This window comes from Mustela nigripes, chromosome 2 (genome assembly GCF_022355385.1).
Source record: "Mustela nigripes isolate SB6536 chromosome 2, MUSNIG.SB6536, whole genome shotgun sequence".
NCBI lineage: Eukaryota > Metazoa > Chordata > Mammalia > Carnivora > Mustelidae > Mustela > Mustela nigripes.
Genome location: NC_081558.1, coordinates 156372145 through 156392676, shown reverse-complemented (window position 1 = coordinate 156392676; position 20532 = coordinate 156372145).

Sequence of the window (20532 nt, the reverse complement as noted above, 5' to 3'; positions counted from 1 at the left end):
CTAGACACAATTCATTTAAAAAAAAAAAAAAATTTGCTGAACCTAATCTGTCCCGGGTGTTGGGTCAGCTATGGGGAACTGCAACCAATGCATGGTAGACTCAAATACTGTCCTTAGCATTGTACAGTCTAGTGGAGAAGACATAGGATAATGGCCAAATCTGCCTCCATCAAGGAAGCACAAGGTGCAGTATTGGTATGCTAGAGCCTACTCTTACTTGAAATGGCTCCTGAGAGCCATTTGTTAAATATTTAGTACTTCAAAAGCTGGTTGTCAGAAGATTAGTTGATTGCAATTGGCCACGGTGAAAGCGAAATGAGCACACATTACAAATCCAGGGCTCTTTTTTTTTCATCAGGGAGAGCTGGTGACTAGTTCACCACTGGTTGCAGTCATGTGTGCCTAACTCCATGTGTTTTTACCTTCTTCCCTCATCCTTTGCGGTCTCCTGTAGGAGGGGATAACATAAAACAGAAGCATATTTATAAGGTACTTTATTTTAGAAGGCTTTATATTTTAAATTGGAAAAAAGTGTGATTAAATTTTTTTTATATTTTTTGTAAAATGAAACCAACAAAGTAAAATGCTTTATCCTTTTCTTTTGCATGTACCTTACTTTAACCCATATGTTTAGCCCATGCACAATACCTGTCTGTAATAGTATTCCATGAATACATATTGACTTTAATTGAATCAAATAGAATTGAATCAGATAAAAATTGAACTAAATTTAATTGAACTAAATTCAAATGAATAGACTGGACTAATTTAAAATCTATAATAATGCAAGATACTTTTACTTCATGTAATGAAGTAAAACTATCTTGAATACTAACATATAATTACTTGTGTGAAAAAACTCATTTATGTTTACTGTTTATGAACCTATTTAGGTCTGCTGTGAATGGTATACTTTTATTCATGAGCGAGCCACATTTTCATAATGTGTGTTAGACTTTTTATCTTAGATTGAAACATTTGTAATGCTAGAAATTGATTTAACTGGAATTTAAATTTTTCTTTCAATTTGGACTTTATACTTATGTGAACCTCATCTTGCTTTTATGTCAAGTTTTTTTTTCCTTTCCAAGTCTTGATTTGTATGCATTGCCATTTAATTCTTCCACAATTTAGAGCAACTTTTACTGCATGTTCCTATCACCAGTACACTGGAGGTCCCGCGAGGCTTCCCGCTACAGTGTGGGAAGTATCAACAAGGATGTCTGGGTCTGAAGGTTGTGGGCATGAATTCCAGCAGGGAATGTTTAGTCCAATTACTTATCTCCTTCAATTCTTGAATTGTATCCATTAAGTTAGTATGAGGCAGTACTTCTATCACAGAGATACATGCTGAAGAAATGAGTTCATGGATGGAGAAACTGTAAAACAACAGCATGCATGCATGCAGATCAAGTTCTATAAATGTTAGAAACTAGTGCCTATGAGCAAGCAATATGGGAGAGGAAAAGCTGAAGTCCAAGTGTCTTTAAGGTCTACAGGATATCTACTGAAAGAGCAAAAATAAGTAGATAGAATTGGTGGGTGCCTTCCGAAAACTTAGAACTAGGAAAAGAAAAAAAAAGGATATAGTATTTCTAAGTATAGTCTAGGGGGAGAACAATAATAATTATTCATATTTCTTAGATAACTACTATGTACCAGACACTTTCCTAGTGATTCACATGCTTAAGTCATCCAACCTTCAAAACAACTCTCTGAGGTAGGTACTCTTGCTCATATTCTTACTTAAAAGTGTGAAAAGTGGGCTAGAGAAATCTTTCCAAGGTCTTGCCCAATGAAATGATAGAATTAAGACTTTAAATCTTGAATGCAGGCAATAACTATAGAATATACAGAGATTATAAAATATTATAATAATATAAAATATATTATATCCTATAATTATATTATAAGAATGTATTATATACATAATTATAATGATGGTATAGTTATATATGACTTATATATAGTTTTGTATATATAACTAATGATATAATATGTATACAATATATAGTTACATAACAAATTTTATTTTATAATCTCTCTACATATTTTACATCTATAGCCTATAGGATTTATATATCCTTAGAGTGTATCTCACATATACATACATATATATATAACATATATAATGTAAATTAATATATAAATAACACAGTGTTTGAACAGGCTCTCTTCTAATACAATATTAGATTAATCATCTAATCTAATCATGCAGCTAGTAAATGGCAGAGCTGAAGTCAAACCCAGGGAGTCTGGCTATCTAGAATCCACTAGCTACATGGCTGCTTTTAACAGTCCCGTTCTATCAGCAAGGTCATCCCTATTGTGGAAATAACTATGATATTTACTCCACAAACTTTCAAGTAGTTTTTCCCAGGGACAAAATTTCTCTGTGTAGAAAAAAATCCTGCACTTGTAAACTGTCATTTTAGCTTCATATCTCATCCTTTTATAAGTTTAATTAAGGTGAGTCATTTCCTGGGAGATGAGGTTTCTGATCTGCTGGACTTTTAGCCATATTATAAACAGTTGTAAACTCCCTAAGGTAATACCAATCTACAAAACCTTTAAGAAGCAGCCAATACCTTTTCCCATGTTACATTGTTCCTCTCAGTCCCCATTAGCTACAATTAAAATTATTTATAACGATACTACTAGGAAAAGATTGAAAGACACATTTTTTAAAATTAAAAAAAAAAAACACTAGACTTTAGTTTTTTAGGTTTGATTAATTCTTGATGGATAACCTGAAACCATTGGCTGGAACATGTTTCTCGGATGGTTGACTGTTTTTAATTGTTACACTGTCTCCATGCCTAGGCATTAGACCTTCATCACTCCAGTTCTAAAGATTTGTTTTGGAGACAGACAACCTTTCACTAAACTCTAGAATAATCCTCTCTCTGAAGTCTGCTCTCCATCTGTGTTCTCAAGTTTAAAACTCTCCCCCTCCATCTGCTAAATTCAATAATGATTCTAACACCAAGCAGCAGGTAGAACCAATATGCTGGCTCAAAACTGAATCCTGAAAATGAATCTGGCATCCCTGCTGCAGAATCATCTGCATTTGCTGATCTAACCCCATTAATCTCCAGGGAATAATAGTGAGAAACATTGCAATGGACAAAGGGGGGATATTTCTAATTAATTGAAAACAATAATAGCATAAAAGTCATTAGGCTTTTGCCTGCATAAGAACAGCTTTGTAAAACAAAATAAAAATGTCACAGCTTCAGCTCCCAAATTGGATGGGAAAGTGAACAAATGTGCACACATACACCCACCCCCACAACACATACCTCAAAATTCCAACACAGAAACTCATCTCAAAGGATGAAGATCCCATCTGGCAAATTATCAGTTACAATGTATGGATATAGAGGGTGCAATCGTAAATACATAGAATCGAAAAATCAAAAGATTAAATACTACGGAAATTTCATGGTTCTATTAAAAATAATTCTCTTAGAACAACCATTGGAAACACCATCTTTGTTCCTGAAATACCTGAATCATTCATAAATTAAAAGCTAAGGATGTGTCAGCCCATTCATACTGTCTCTTCCAGCTGTTTGACTTTTTAAAGTCAGAAATTGTTCTGATCTTTTAGTTGAGTAAAGAAATTGCTTCTGAACACCATACAGAGGCACATTTAAAGCAAGTATATTCTCTTGCTTCTTTCTGACTGTAGCACAGTTTCACATACTTTGTGCTCAAAAGGAACTTCTTGCTTTATGAGTTCTTCAAGTGAAAGATCAGTAAATTGAAAACAAAACAGGACATAGCCTGAGGAGAAAGGCAAATTCTTCTGATCTTCCCCATAAAATTTTTTTGAATTCAGCAATTATTCAGAAAATCACAGACTTAAGGACTAATTTTTTTTAATTTACTAGTTACTTGTGTTTTTACAACTCTTTCACCCTTTTCCCCTCTTTTCCTGACTCACGACTGTTCCTCCCTCCCATGGACCTTACATGTCACTCTTTCTTACTTACCCTTGCATTGAATTACATTGTTCCCTCCCATTTTCTTCTCCCCACAGATGGGCAACGGCTGGCGTTGCCCTGGACTCTCAAGTCTCCTCAACTCGATTTTAAACTAACTGACTTCCTTTAATTTCCTACAAATATATTAGAGCCCTCTCCTTCTTCACCTCCAAATTTATGTCCATCTTTACTCCACTTCTCACATTTCTTTCATTCGTTTTTGTTGTTGTTTTGTGGGGGTTTGTTTTGTTTTGTTTTGTTTTATTGTGTTGTGTTTTTAGGCACTTCATATACCAGCAGTCATAATAGACTTCGGACTTACATCTGAATTACATTTGAACAGTCACCTACATAAAATGCAAGAATATTTAAAGCTTGCTATTTGGCTTGGAAACCCCAAGAGGACAAGGGACAGAATCAGTATATTTAGTAGGTGTAACAGTCAGCACAATAGCTAAACTTTAAAAAAATAGCTTTTGGTAACTATGAGAGTGAGCAAAGAAAAATGAGGTGAAGGGAAGGGAAGATGTTGTTTCACTAAGGAATGGGACTTTTTACCCTAGCTTTCGGTTTTCCTTCTTTCTTTTCTTTTTCCCCTCCTCTTAATTTCTTCTTTCCTGTTTTGTTATTTGAATGGATTTTTTTTTTTCCATTCCTTTATATCTCTATCCTTGTGCTTTGAACTTGCTTTCACAATCTCTCACTTTTCATATTTCCTCACTGGTCTGTGTTTTAGGAATCTGTAGGATAAAGTTCCCTTGTCATTTGATGGAGGAGCTAGGGCACTTAAAAATATAGCTCTCCATTATATACTCATTCTTGGAGAGATAGAACTCATTTTTATTTTTATTTTATTTATTTATTTATTTATTTTTTTAGAACTCATTTTTAAAATTGAATAACTGAGTTGATATATTTTTTGGCAAATAGAGTGTGAAATTTGAAAAAAATTCTGAAGTTACATTCAGGTATCTTTCTCAACAGATTTTAAGTGCTGCTTTATATTATTAATATTCTAAACTCACCAAGTGTTAAACTGTTGACAAAATGCTTCTTGATAAGTTTATCTTCAACCCTGACTTCTTATTTTTGTAATTTTATGATTGAAAGAAGAGAGGGAAAAAATGAGAGAAACAAGTAAAGTGGTTGAGATCAACACATCTTTTCAGGATTGCTCCCTGCTATTTGAATTATTTCCATACTAACTATGTTGTATATTTTCTTAATCCCTTTTCAGAATAGATGTAATATAGTCCAAAGAATGAAAGTTCTGGAAACAGAACCCTAAGTTATAATCCCAGTCCTGCCACTGACTAGATCTATTATCTTGAACAAGAAATTAAAGTCCCTATACTTAAGTTTCCTTAGCTATATTTGGAAATAATTGCACATACCTCCACAATTGCTAGAATGATTAAAATAGAATAGCATGATGAAATTTGCAACACCTATAATTGTTTATTTAATATTAGCTCTCATTAGTGGTTAGTGGTTAGTGGTTAGTCTCTATGTTGCAATAATATTTTTTAATGGAAGTCACAATAAGCACAAAAGCAACATTTTTACAGTGAGATCCATAAAACCATGCATGAAAATAAAGTATTGTCAATTTAGAAGAATTCTTTCTAGTTTCCCCGATTTGCTTGGCCCTCCTAGAGTCAAATTAATTTGTATACAATGACTAAAGTTAGTGCCTTAATAGCACTTTGCCAAATTCTCATAGCAAGCCTAGAAATGTTTCACAGTTCCCCGAAGAGGTTAAAGTTATATGTTACAGAAATGTAGAAAGCACATGATGTTGCTGCATTTCTGATGTGATACACCTACCATATTTCTAAAACAATTTTTTCTGTATGATCTCAGTTAATAAACTTAATCTAACTGGCATATATATAACATTATAACAAATTGCACAATACATATGTTTATATATGTATGGAATATTAACCCATGGGCCATATCCTGGGCTATAAAGCAAATGGGCCACACAAACCTAATATCAAATTATTAAATTCATAGAAATCATTGTCTGTGATTATCATGAACTTAAGATAGAAATCAACAAGAAGATAATAAAAAATCTTCATACAACTGGATATTTATCAATGCATTTCTAAATAACCCACAGATCAAAAAAAAGTTACAGTGAAATTTAAAGAACATTTTAAAGTAACAAATAATGAAAGTATAACATATCCAAACTTGTGAAGTGTGGCTAAAATTCTACTCTGAGAAAAATGTATAAATGTAAATTAAGCCCACTTAGTAGAAACAGAAAAAGTAATACTAATTATATTCTTATTGGTCTCAAAAAGTTATTTAAGAGGAATAGAAAACCTAACTGAAAGAAACAGGGGGAAGGTAATAATCAAAAGTTTAAGAAAAAAAATAGAAAAAGACATATAATTGAGAGATTCAACAAAGCCAAAATTAGTTTCTTTGGCACAAATAACATTTAAATGCCTTAAGAAAGCTATTTAAGGAAAAGAAAATTACACAAATAATATCAAATAATAAAAGTGACATCACTACAGATCACATGAGATTATATGGACATATCTTTTTAAAGATTTTATTTATTTATTTGACAGAGATCACAAGCAGGCAGAGAGGCAGGCAAAGAGAGAAAAGGGGAAGCAGGCCCCCTGCCGAGCAGAGAGCGCGAGCGGGGGCTCCATCCCAGGACCCTGAGATCATGACCTGAGCTGAAGGCAGAGTCTTTAACCCACTGAGCCACCCAGGATCCCCGATTATACAAACATATTACAAACTAGTTTGTTCCAATAATTTGATAACATGGACAAAGGTAAAATACCAAGAAAAATATAATTTATCAAAAATTATATAAGAGAATGCACCTAACAACGTGATCTTGATTTCTAATACCATTCTCCAATAAAAGAAAGCAAGGTTCCTTGGAAAATCTTTTTAGGAGCAGGACAGGGATAGGAAATATACAAGATGAGCAGCCTGGACCATGTTGTAGTGCCAAAAAATTAGAAAATGCTCAGAACACAAATAAACAATAACAACAGAAACCCTCACAATGATGTTAGTGTGTCAAAGTGATATAGGATACAACTGAAAGAGTTCCCAAGGGTCAAAGATGGGACAATTTGAGCAACAAATAAATATTGTATTGTAACCCAAATGAAATAAGTATGCATGGGGACCATACTGAATAAATGAATGATTAAACAAATAAATGGGAAGAATAGACAAAACTCCTGTGCAGAACAATTCCAATTTACGTAGATATTCCACCTTTAAGGAGTATAAATTCATAGTTCTTAAGTATGGGCTACACATAGTGACTTTCTAAAGAAAGTACAGCACGCAAGGGAAGGAAAACAAGAATAAGTTTACCAAGAATACACCTGCCAAACACTGCCTCAGGTGGTCAAGGTTAACATCAACATGATAGTCTGTACCTTTCACATGATGTAGTGAGAATGGCACTTAACTTCCGTGGTCTTCTTCCATCAAACATATTATCTCAGTCCAATTATGGATCAAACAAGAAATTCCTACATGAGGGATATTCTCCAAGATACTTAATCTACAATATTCAAAACTATCAAAGTCATCAAAAACAAGGAAAATTCAAGAAATTGTCACAACTAAGAGAAGCCTCAGGAGAAATGATCACAAAATACGTATATATAACATTCAAGAAAGGAAAATTATGGGCAAACTTCTCTCATCTGCATAGATGGCAAAAAAATAAAAAAGAACAAATGGAATCCAGCAATGTATGATAATACATCATAACTAAAGTTTACTTATTTTAAGAATGTGACATCAATTTAACATTAAAACGTGAGAATCTGGGGCACCTGGGTGGCTCAGTGGCTTAAAGCCTCTGCCTTCGGCTCAGGTCATGATCCCAGGATTCTGGGTCTGAGCCCCGCATTGACTCTCTGCTTGGCAGGGAGCCTGCTTCCCTTCCTCTCTCTCTGCCTGCCTCTCTACCTACTTCTGATCTCTGTCTGTCAAATAAATAAATAAGATCTTCAAAAACAAACCAAACCAAAACAAACCAAAACAAAACCTTGAGAATCAATTATTATAACTCACCATTTTAACAAAACAAAGAGGTCGAGCATATAAATGTTAATGGGGAGAGAACAAAAGCATGCAATAAACCGTATTTCATTCATGATTAAAAGGAAAGAATAACATTTCCAAAACTAGGAAATAAATGGAAGTTACTTAATAAAGTATATCTAAAAAACAAAAATAAAACAACTATTGTACTGTATGAAGTTAATGCTTTTACCTCAAATTTGGGAACAAGAAAGGACACTAGCTATCATGATTTCTATTAAATATTAAGAAAAAAATAAAGAAATATTAGAACAAAAGTCCTAGTTAGGACTGAAAATAAACTTTAAAAATTAGAAAAAAAAAGAAAGACATTATAATTTTTATTCTATTTTTATTTTTCTAATTTCTTTAAAAGATTTTATTTTATTTATTTGTCAGAGAGAGAAAAAAAAAGCAGGGTGAGCAGCAAGCAGAGGGAGAAGCAGGCTACCTGACAAGCAAGGAGTCTGACTTGGGACTCTATCCCAGGACCCTGGGATCATGACCCAAGCCAAAGGCAGAGACTTAACTGACTGAGTCAACCAGGCATCCCACTATTATGATTTTTAAACAATGTAACTGTATATGAAGAAAATCAAAAAGCATTTAGAATAAAATTACTTTAAATATATAATTTTAACAAACTAACTGTACAAGACCAATACATGCACACATACATAAAACAAAAATGGAATGCATCAAAATAAAATAGAAAATGAAATGCGCTTTAAAAATGAAAAATATCTGCAATTTTATTCTTCTACTTCAAGATTGCTTTAGCTATTTGGGGTCTTTTGTGGTTCCATACAATCTTTCGGATTATTTGTTCTAGTTCTGTAAAAAATGCAGCTGGTATTTTGATAGAGATTGCATTAAATCTGTACATTGCTTTGGGTAGTATGGACATTTTAATAATATTTCTTCTTGCAATCCATGAGCATAGAATATATAGATATAATGCTATATGTTAATTATACTGGAGTTTAAAAAACTAATAAAAATTTTAAAAAATAAAATAAAAGTCAAATATCTAGACATACTCCTACAAAAGTTATGTGATATTTCTACACAGAGAATCCTATATTATTATTGAGTGAAACTAAAAATACCCCAATAGAGAAATAAATCTTATTCATGAATTTAAAAAGCCAATAAAGATATAAATTTTCCCCAAATTGATCTATAGGCTTGCTGCAACTGCAATAAAAATCCCAACAAGTGTGTGTATGTGTGTGCAAAGCAAAAAAGTTTCACATGAAATACAAAGCCCCAAATAGTCAAGAACTATAGTTTCTCAGAAAAAAATAAAGTCAAAGAAACTATATAATCATATATGAAGACACAAAGATACAGTAAGATGGAATGATAAGTATAACCCTGGAAGAAAATGGGTAATTCAGAGAGAAACACAAACATAAATGAAAAATACTGTGTTTTTTAATAAACAGTATTGGGTCAGTTGGATGTTCATCAGCAAAAGAAATTAATCTTGGGATGCCTGGGTGACTCAGTCAGTTAAACATCTGCCTTTGGCTCAGGCCATGATCCCAGGGTTCTGGGATTGAGTCCTGCATGGGACTCTCTGCTCAGTGGGGAGCCTGTTTCTCCCTCTGCCTGATGTTCTCCCTGCTTGTGTGGGCTCATGCACTCTCTCTCTCTCTCTCTGATACATAAATCAATCTTCACTCTTATACAATATAAAAAAATTAATTTCAATTGGATTGCAGATTAAAAATAAAAGTAAAGCAATAAAGCTTCTAACAGTATAAGAAAATATCTTCTTGACCTTGAGGTAGGAAAGCATTTATCAAATAAAACCACTATAACATTAATCTTTATAATAATATTGAATATTAGACTTGTCTTCATCAAGAGCTATCATTAAAAGAATAAATGGTGTTAGAGGTGTTAGCTAATGCTATTAAGGCTATCATATTGCCATACAAATGTACTGAATCAATATGTTGTACACCTTAAACTTACACAATATTGTATGTCAAATATAAACACACACACACACACACAGAAAACAAAAAAAAAGGCAAGCTACAACGCAGGACAGTTCGTATAACTGACAAAGTACACTGTTGCAATTGCTATTGCTGTGTAAGAAATTATCCTATAACTTAATGGCATTAAACAATTATTTTAGTATACTAATGCATTTGGTTGTTAGAAATCTGCAGGTGACACAGTGGGGATGGCTTGTCCCTGATCCTCAGAGTGTGCTCCACAGCGTAGCAGACACAAAAGCAGAGAGTGACCTGATGGCAGAGACTAGAATCATCTGGAGAATTCTCTACTCATGTGCCTGGTGCCTGGATGGGACTATTAAGCTTAATATGACCTCTTGGTTATTACAGATGTCCTCTATAGCATGATGCAGGTAGTAGAACTTCCTATGTGGTGGCTCAGGATTTCGGCACAAATGTTCCAGGAGACAAAGTGGAAACTATACTGTCATTTATAACCTAGCATCCGAAGTCACATGGTATTATTTTTAATATATCATACTGGTCAAAGCAATTACAGGCTCACCCAGGATCAAGGGTAGAAGACAGAGACCTCACCTGAAGATTGGAGGAATGTCAATGAATATTGTGGTCATTGATTTAAACCACCCCAGACTCATATACAGAATATACAAAATGTATCTTGTATATCATTCTAACAAAGACAGACAATACAATAGAAAGAAAATAGCCCAAAGACTTGAAATTATAAGAGAATAAATTAGTGTTATATGTTCTATGAACTCCATTAACCTACCTCTATATTCAGAGGTTTCTGAAAAGATATTAGACAATAAATAATTTTAAAGTGTTAATGGAGGATGACTGTTAAGTAAGCTGGATCTTCAGAATGAATAGAAGTTGGATAGGTAGAAAAAGGAAAATAATTTGATACCTAACCTCTCCTCCCAGGAAAACATGTGCTTTTGTAGCTATGATCTGGGCTTGGAAATGAAGACTGAGCAAGTTCTGTTAACAATAAAGACATCTATTAAGTCATCTAACCAGCTTTCATGATTTCCTCTTTCTGAAAAAGGCCCCATTTTTTGGGAAATGTTCCATGTATGTGGTTACAGCAGAAGCAGTCATGACCACGTAAAAGTATTCTCCCCTACCATAAATGACAGATTCAGAGTGAGCCTAATATTCAAACGAGGGCAATTCTCTCTTCCTAGTCTAGTTGGACTAACCAGCTATTCTGAACTGGGTTTGAATGTCATCTTTCTTTATCTGGTTGAGCAACCAGACAACTCACTGGAAACCAGAGAACTCACAAGCTATTGTCAGCCTTATTTTTCACTCTGTAGACTCAGAAGCAAAGAAACTCAGCCTAAAAGTAGGAAGAATAATGAAGTAAATGCAAATAATAAAGCAAAAGATGAAAGACAGGAAAAGAAAATTGAGAGCTATCAAATCCCTGGGCCTATTTCTTTCTACTCATCACAGGATATTTTCCCAGTTGTGTGAAATATTGTGGTATACTTCTAATACCTCATCCTTGTTTTACTGAGTTTCTGAACCTATAGACCAAACAAAGTTGACTTACGTGAGAACAAAGTTGAACCGAATATTTGGCCCCAGGCATTGCTGGGCTCAGTAGGAAAAGGATATTGATAGCAATGTTTGTTGAGGACTTCCTTTATGCCACACACAGCTTTATTTAGTGCTCCCAAATGATCACATGTGTAAGCAATATCCCATATTAGATATGAGAAAACTGGGAACACAAGTTATGTTCTCAAAATTACACTAGATAACAGAAGAGCCTAATGTCATACTAGGTGAGACTACAAAGCAATTGCTTTTTGCTAGTATGCTCTATTGAATTCATCAAATCCGAAAGACTAAATAATAAGCAAAAACTAGATTTAAAATGAAAGCGAGAACAACTTTAGCTTAGAACATACACTATGTAACAGAGTTGTAAGCAAGGTTGGGGCAGAAGGAGCTATTAAACAAAAATACCTGATTAGAGCATTTATTTATTTATTTATTTATTTATTCATTTATTTTTTAAAGATTTTATTTATTTATCAGAGAGAGAGAGAGAGCAAGCACAGGCAGACAGAATGGCAGTCAGAGGCAGAGGGAGAAGCAGGCTCCCTGCCGAGCAAGGAGCCCTATGTGGGACTCGATCCCAGGACGGTGGGGTCATGACCTGAGCCGAAGGCAGCCGCCCAACCACCTGAGCCACCCAGGCGTCCCCCTGATTAGAGCATTTAAATCAGTGTTTCTAAAATTATTTTTGGGCAAGGCAAAAGACCTACTCAGCCTGCTATCACTTTTGTGGGGGAAAACAATGATGTACCAATACACAGCTTTTAAATTTTGTATGCACTTGGAAATAGGGGTATATGGATCCATATTTTAGTGCACCCTGTATATGTCTTAGATTCTAGTAATTCAGTAATTACTAGACAACATTTTTTTAATCACAATGTACATCAATATGTACTGCAAGATTAATGAATCCACTCACAACAAACTAAATGATACATGATGGGGCTAAGTTATACTGATTTAGAAACAAAAGCAACACTTTCTTTAACTAAAAATGAAAAATGAAAAAAAAAATAACATGGATGTTATACCTGTAACAATCACCATCAAATCCTTCTACAATATTCTAAGCATACCAGCCTTCTGTTACGTGTGAAATAGATTTACAATGTTGACACATATAGCATTCTTAATAAAAGCCATAATAAAATAATACAAAATACTATGTATCTTTAGCAAACTATTAAGTTTCTCATTTCGTTTAGGAATTAAAATTATAGTAACTCTGAATAACTTGAACATTTTGTAGTGACTTTAGTAAGTAAGCTAAAGTCTTCTTAATTTTAAGAAAATTATAGAAAAAATGTTTATGGAACTGGGCACTGTTCACCCTTTCTTTTGAAACAAACAAACAAAAAAGTTTACATTTGGGGGTAAATCACAGACTATCAGATAAGTAAATCTTGGTCTGAAATTAAAGTATTGTTATGTCAGATGAGAAAAGCATCATCACTAAAGCATGCGGTAGGGATAATCATGAAGATGGCATAACTAAAGCAGACATCCTACATTGGGGGTAGGATGGGGGATTTACATTGTTCTGGTAACAAGGGGACAAACTGTGAAAGATCAAATTATAGTCAGAGGAGCTTTGATTTACCACACTGGGTTTTGGGAAACCATGGAAAGTTCTTAATCAGAAAAGTGATGTGGTAGAAGTTGTATATTAAGGAGATTTTTGCGGGGAGCAGAGTGCAGGCTGGATGGGGGCTGGGCATAGGTAAGACACTGAGATCATGTAGAAAGCCTTCCCAGGAATTGGCTACTGTTTAACAAGTACGTAGAGCACAGGGACCACACAGAACCTGGAGAAGCATGGTTTAATCTGAGGGACTTGATAGAAAGAAGTAAGGGGGAAAGGGAAATGACAGAGTCAAAATCTGACAGAGAGGGAGCATAGGGTTTCTATTCATATAAGGAAGAAGATGATTACAAATGGAATTTTGCTTTCAGGGAAAGTATTACATTTGAAATATGGAAATTCAAATAAATATATATTTAAAGCTAGTGGAATAAGTTACTAAATGAAGGCTAGGGTAAAAAGTTCAAAGCTGGAGATATAGATTGAAGCATTAGATAATGACAGCATGTTAATTGTATTCCTGAAGAGTAAATGTGTCAATACATTGAGTGTATAGAGGAAAGAAGATATTTGAGGACACAGATTTGGGAAACATCATTGTTAGTAGATAGAAAAAAAAGAAGAGGCTCTTAAAAAAAAGACCAGGAAGGAAAGGTCAGAATTGGGAAGAGGGAGGAAAAAGGATGTGCATGCAGAAGTAAAAGAGAAAAGCATTTTAAAGAAGTGGAGGATCGGGGCGCCTGGGTGGCTCAGTGGGTTAAGCCGCTGCCTTCGGCTCAGGTCATGATCTCAGGGTCCTGGGATCGAGTCCCGCATCGGGCTTTCTGCTCAGCAGGGAGCCTGCTTCCCTCTCTCTCTCTCTCTGCCTGCCTCTCCATCTACTTGTGATTTCTCTCTGTCAAATAAAAAAAAAATTAAAAAAAAAAAAAGAAGAAGTGGAGGATCACTGATGCCACATGTTCAAAGGAAAATAATGTCTTGGGGAAAGACACTGCATAGAGAGGAGGGACACTTTTAATATCTTGCAAGTGAAGTATTTGAGCAAAATGCAGAAATAAGAGATTGGATATAGGGGCTTCAGAAACTGAGTAGGCTGGAAATGGAAACAGAGGTATAAATCAAGGCTCAATGGGTTGCAGCACAAAAAGACAGTCTTTGTAAACAGGAGTTATAAAGATGGAGCAGTGCCAAGCAAATATTATATTATAAAAAGGTTATCCTATAAAATGCAAAGGGTGCTTTGGTAGAAGGATGTTCTTTATTAACTGTGTTTTGCAATATCTTATTTTGTCAATGAGGGTTTTAATAAAACAATTGACAAGCAGCATCTAGACATTTGAGAGTTTATAAATTAATGATTTTCTCTTTAGGACAACATAAAAATATTAACTGCCAGAGGACATATTCCTCCATGACATATTTAGTAAAATTTATCTCATTAACAGCTTCATTAATCTATGCATCCAACCATCCTACAGAGTCTGTCTCAGTTTTTGTCATTCTGCATGAGGGCATCTGTTGTCAATTTCTGCCATCGCCAAGCTACTTTACATATGTATTAAATGGATTTCATCATACTAGTTTTAACCAATTTCTCAAATTTAATCAGGGCTTAATGTGCGCTGATCCAAGCTCAGATCATGTTACAGTGCTCTTACACTTGTTCCATCTTGAAATTATGCTTTTCATATTCCTTTATTTGATTCTATGAGTTGTTAATGACAGTATTTATTAATATTATATTAGGAGGTATCTTATTAGAGACTCAAAACATGTCCCTCCAGACTGACCATGGCCTACCACTGATTCCTAGAAGGGCTATGTTAAATTCTTTTTTCGTGGTGCAGTTCACATGGCTGTCAATTCTTCCTAACCAGCTTTGTTTCTTTCCTTCCATTAATTTTGTTAGACCTGCATCTCAGTAATTCATTAGGTTTCCATTATTGTACTGAAGAAAAATGAACTTATTTGGCCTGATTTGTTTGCCTCAAATATATTTGGCTCCACCATGATAGCAGATGGGTATAAAAACTACATGCATGTATACACTTTGCTTCTTTTCTTGGCAAGTGAATTAGTCTACAACATTTTCTGTAGCCCATCTCACATTTAATGTCACAAAAGGGATTCATCTTTTGAGAATGAACATTAGTAGCCCAAAGAAAGGGGGTCATAAATCCCATTTTCATTTTTTATTAAAATCATACTATGTCAGGGTGTAATTTTCATTTTGTGATATAATGTAATTTATTCAGTGACCTTGGACCATGTTCCTTTGCTAATCTGAAATGTTGAATCAGTGCACTAACAATTTCTGCAACTTTACACAATTTCCTTTAATATAACACCTTAAAAAGTGCAGTTTTTAGCAGAAAACTCATTAGTGGAAGAAATAATATCGGTAAATTTTAAGAGGAAAATCAGAGGCCAGTGCAAAGTTTTCAAAAACGAAACAAAATTCATGAGTTACACAGGAAACTTTTTCTTAAAAGGTTTCCTTGTCTTAAAACTGTATAACATTCTAGTACAACCTCATTTAATATCTTTGGCCTCTTGAGTTTCAATCACTGATCACCTAACTATAACTAATTTCTGAACAAACATGAAAAGACCATGTATGAATAACTAAATAAGCTAAAATAACTAAATAGCTAAACCTAATAATTCTAGATAATAATTTCTTTTTTCTAAATAAATTTTAACCTTTTAATAACTTTTTTTCCTAAACCCATCCTTTTACTGACACAGGATAATGGCTCTAAACCAAGGCCAATGTGGTCCATCTTGTGGTCCAGGCTTGTTACCACTAACACAGCAGCCCTGATTCAATGTAAAGTTCAACCACCTTCTGTCAATCTCCTGCCTTGTCTTATGTCAATCTCATTTATTTGCGAAAGCCCCAAACCTGGACTCATCCTTCTGTCAGCTTTCCCTTCTAATCTCAAACAACAGATCCTTGGTGGCAAAAACATTTATACTATCTATAGTCTCACTATAAAAATAAGACATCAACCTAAAATTATATATTTGTGTAGACATGTATTAGTGTGTCAAAATTATGAGTTATGTTGAACTATCAGTCAAACTATTAGTAAGTTGTACAATTACATTACTTTTTAAGACAAGCATTTTTATTTTTTAGCAAGATATAATAAAATAGAAAATAAAATTCAGGGGTTTTTTTTTTTGTAGTAAGCCAAAATATTGTTTCCTAAAACATGTCTCAGTTATGTCTATGCATTATGGTCTATAATGTAAAATGAAATTCTTACTACGGTTCATGACTAAAAGAGTGCACTGATTAAGAAACAAATAGGATATCAGTGAGAATATGGAGCAACAGAGATGCTCAGACACTGCTGGTGGAAATGCAAAATGGACTTTGGCAAAAACTAATTTCTTATATACTAACCATATGATCCAGTGATTCTACTTCTAAGCATTTATACCAGAAAGATGAAAACATATGATCACAAAAAAGATTTGTACTTCAATGTTCATAGTTACTTTATTTATAATAGGCAAAGCACTAGAAAAAAACCAAAATGTCCATCAACTGATGACTTAATAAACAATTGTGGTACAGCCGTACAGATGAGTATCTTTCAGAAATTAGATATTCTAACCACTGACTTATGGAACAACATAGTTGAACATAGTTGACTCTGCAAAGCATTACCCTATGTTGAAGAGAAACAAAATATGTCATATCATTCCATTTATATGAAGTTCTAGAAAGGGCAAAAACTATAACGGCAGAAAGACCAGTGGTTGCCAGGAACTAGGGGTGAGGGAAGGGTTTTGTATACAAAAGGGTATAATGCAACTCTTAGGTTAATGGAAATGGTCTATATCGTGATTTCAGTTGAGAATACACAACTGTATCCACTTCTGAAAACTAACCAAAATCTACAGTTAAAATTAGTGAATTTTATTGTATATAAAGTAAACATCAATAAGGCTGAATTTAAACACACTGAGAAATAAAGATTTGTTTTTTAAATAGATAAATATTTAGATGCCTGAAATTGCCAATGCACTCACTGATAACTACAGTATCCTTAGATTTCTTAACTCATGCTATTAAATATAAGTAGAGTATAGTAACTTTTTGCTACACTTTATAATTTCCTCTATTTCATATTATCTTTTCTTTAATTCATCTTCCATTTATGTAAGTATAAGTATACTACATAAGATTAAACCTTAATAATTCTGAATATAAGAAATAAATGGGGATTTCATTTTTTCCATAAGGTGTGTTGCGTGTGTGTGTGTGTATATTTTTTTCCCCTAAAATCAAGAAATCCATTGTTTCCTCTTTTCGTTAGCACGATGTTTTGTAGGCTTTGTGTGAAAAAGTTGCATTAGATAATATAAGTTAATTAAAAACTTCATCTTCTGAAGAGAAAATATTATTAAATAGATTTCCTATGACAAAAGGTTCAAAGGGTACTTTTCTGGTGATTGATCTTTTCTAGGAAGAATTCCTTTATAATTATTTCTCCCTTTTCCCACTGAAGATTGCTTCAATCTTTTCCTTAAAGAGTTCCTTAGAGTCTATCCATCTTCCACCTACTCCTCTTCCCATAACAACTGATTCCAGGAGCATCTGAATAGCTGACTAAGCAATAATCATCCTGTAATAGTGGAGACTCTTTTCAGGGAAAGAGCACATGCAAGCTGTACATTCAAGTAAGTGGGCAAACCTGAGTGGTACCTGCCTTTGAAGAAGAAAGTTTCTGTGATAACCAGTCAACTGGGACTCTTAACTACAGACGGCTTAGAAAAAAATCTAGATATAATAAAATTAAACATCTAAATTAGCCAATGATTTGTATATCTTAAGATTATAAAAATATATGTGGATACTATTCAGCATTCCTTTTTTGGTCTTTATTGTGGAATCTCATAGGCACAGACTGTGATGTTGACTACAGTTATATCAAAATTCATACACTATGAAATTTCATCTGCAGGTCATTAAAAGATGCCATATTGCACTTTTGATAGAGATACATGAATTTCCACATTATAAGAAGATAGACATTAAAATATGGAGAACCTAAGAGAAATTGTACACATAATTCTGCTCTACTGTATTCCTTTTTAATTATCTGGAAGGGAAAGTAGCTTATGTAAGAATAGGAACACCAAAGGATTTATATCATTGTATTTTTAAATTTTTAAAAATTTTTTTATTAACATATAATTTATTATTAGCCCCAGGGGTACAGGTCTGTGAATCACCAGGTTTACACTTCACAGCACTCACCATAGCACATACCTTCCCCAATGTCCATAACCCCAGCACCGTCTCCCTACCTCCCTACCCCTGGCAACCTGAAGTTTGTTTGTGAGATTAAGAGTCTCTAATGGTTTGTCTTCCTCCCGATCCCATCTTGTTTCATTTATTCCTTTCCTATCCCCCCAAGCCCCTCACACTGCCTCTCAATATCATTGCATTTTTTAGTCATAAATGCAGTTTTGATCAGGTTGATCTAAAAATAAGTAAGTCCACTAGGCAGGGAATTTTTCTGTAGAATCAAGACTCTAACACAGAATCAAAAGACTTCAAAGAGTTAATATGAAGCACAATCAGGAATCAATATTATGTTTATCAATAATCACAGTCAAAATAATAGCAAACTGCCTCTGGTGTGATATGTTCTATTGTAGGATAGCAAGTATGAAAAACCTATTTAAATGATTATAGATTCTGTAATCTTAATCTTCATCTTTTATAAGAAACTTATGTGTGGGTTATGCAAGTAGGTCTGATAACTGCCGAAGTATACATTTGAAAGAATGCAACAGATGCCAATGGATGAGGAGATCAAGGCAGGGGTAGGAAATGTCAGAATGGTAGACATACCACTTCCCAGTTTGATGTGTCTGCTGTTGCACCTCATTTGTCCAAGAAGCCCCAACCTTTGGACACACATATGGTCAGTAAATTCACTAATGGTAGCTTTAAATCTTAGCTGATGGGGTGCTGAACACTTAAATTGGTCCCATGTTAGCTATGTAGGCATTAGTTTAGAGAATTCCTTTCTCTGCTGGAGTACTGAAACTCACCCGGGTATATCTAAACATGCTGTGAGAGCAGCACAGATGTAGAGTTAGGGAAGAGAACTATTCCTAATACCCATTTCCCAATTCAGGTTATTTCCCTCCTTCTTTCTCGTATTGGGATTTCCCTAAGTCTTCCTAAAATAAATACTTTAATATCAATAGTATCAGAAATAATTTCATGAAGTACATGACATACATACATCTTCAGGCTTGTGAATATACTCTTGGTATATTTCTTCATATGGCACCATCAGTTATTATTTCCATGTGAATGCACTTAAGTTATCAAAAACTGGAACAATGTCTTTAATATATTTTGAATATGAAACATATTCACCTGGCTAATTTTTTTTGACATTTAGAGTTAGATTTTATAAGGTCACATTTCTCTAAACCAATCACACATCCAACCACTTCTCTTCCCTAACACCCAAGTATGTCCATTATTACTAATTTCTTAAGTGTCCTGCTAGAACTCATCTAGGGAAAAATAATTGCATTTAAATAAATTCCTATCTCCCTGTTAACACAATTAAAAAATAATATTCTATTCCCATCATTTCCATTGTTCTAAATATCTTGCTAAGTTAGGATGCCTGGGTGGCTCAGCCATTAAGCATCTGCCTTCGGCTCAGGTTGTAATCCCAGAGTCTTAGGATTGAGCCTGCATTGGGCTCCCTGCTCTTTGGGAACCTACTTCTCCCTTTCCAACTTCCCCTGCTTGTGTTTTCTCCTCACTGTGTCTCTCTCTGTCACATAAAAACATAAATCTAAACTAACTAACTAACTAAATAAATGTCTTTCTAGGTTAACAAAAGATCTTTTCATATTAGTACACAGAATGTCTTAATTTTTTTCATCTGCATAATATGCCATCCTATGGTTGTCAATTGTTATTACAAGTGATATTATAGATCATATGTGTATACCTAGATTTGTAGCATAAATTTTCAAAAGTGGAATTGAGTCAACAAATACATGATTTTTAATATTGAGAAATATTGCCAAAATTTTCGATAGGGATTATATCAACTTATACTTTCTTTAGTAATGTATGTTAAAAAAAAACTTTCTTTGCTTGACCACTATCATCTTATTATAACATGGATATAGTAGAAAGAGTACTAGGTTTGGATTTTAACCAATTCTGCTATTGGGCAAGTTCTTTAAATTTTAATTTTCTCATCTATAAACCAAGGTACATAGCAAAGTTATCATAAGCATTAGG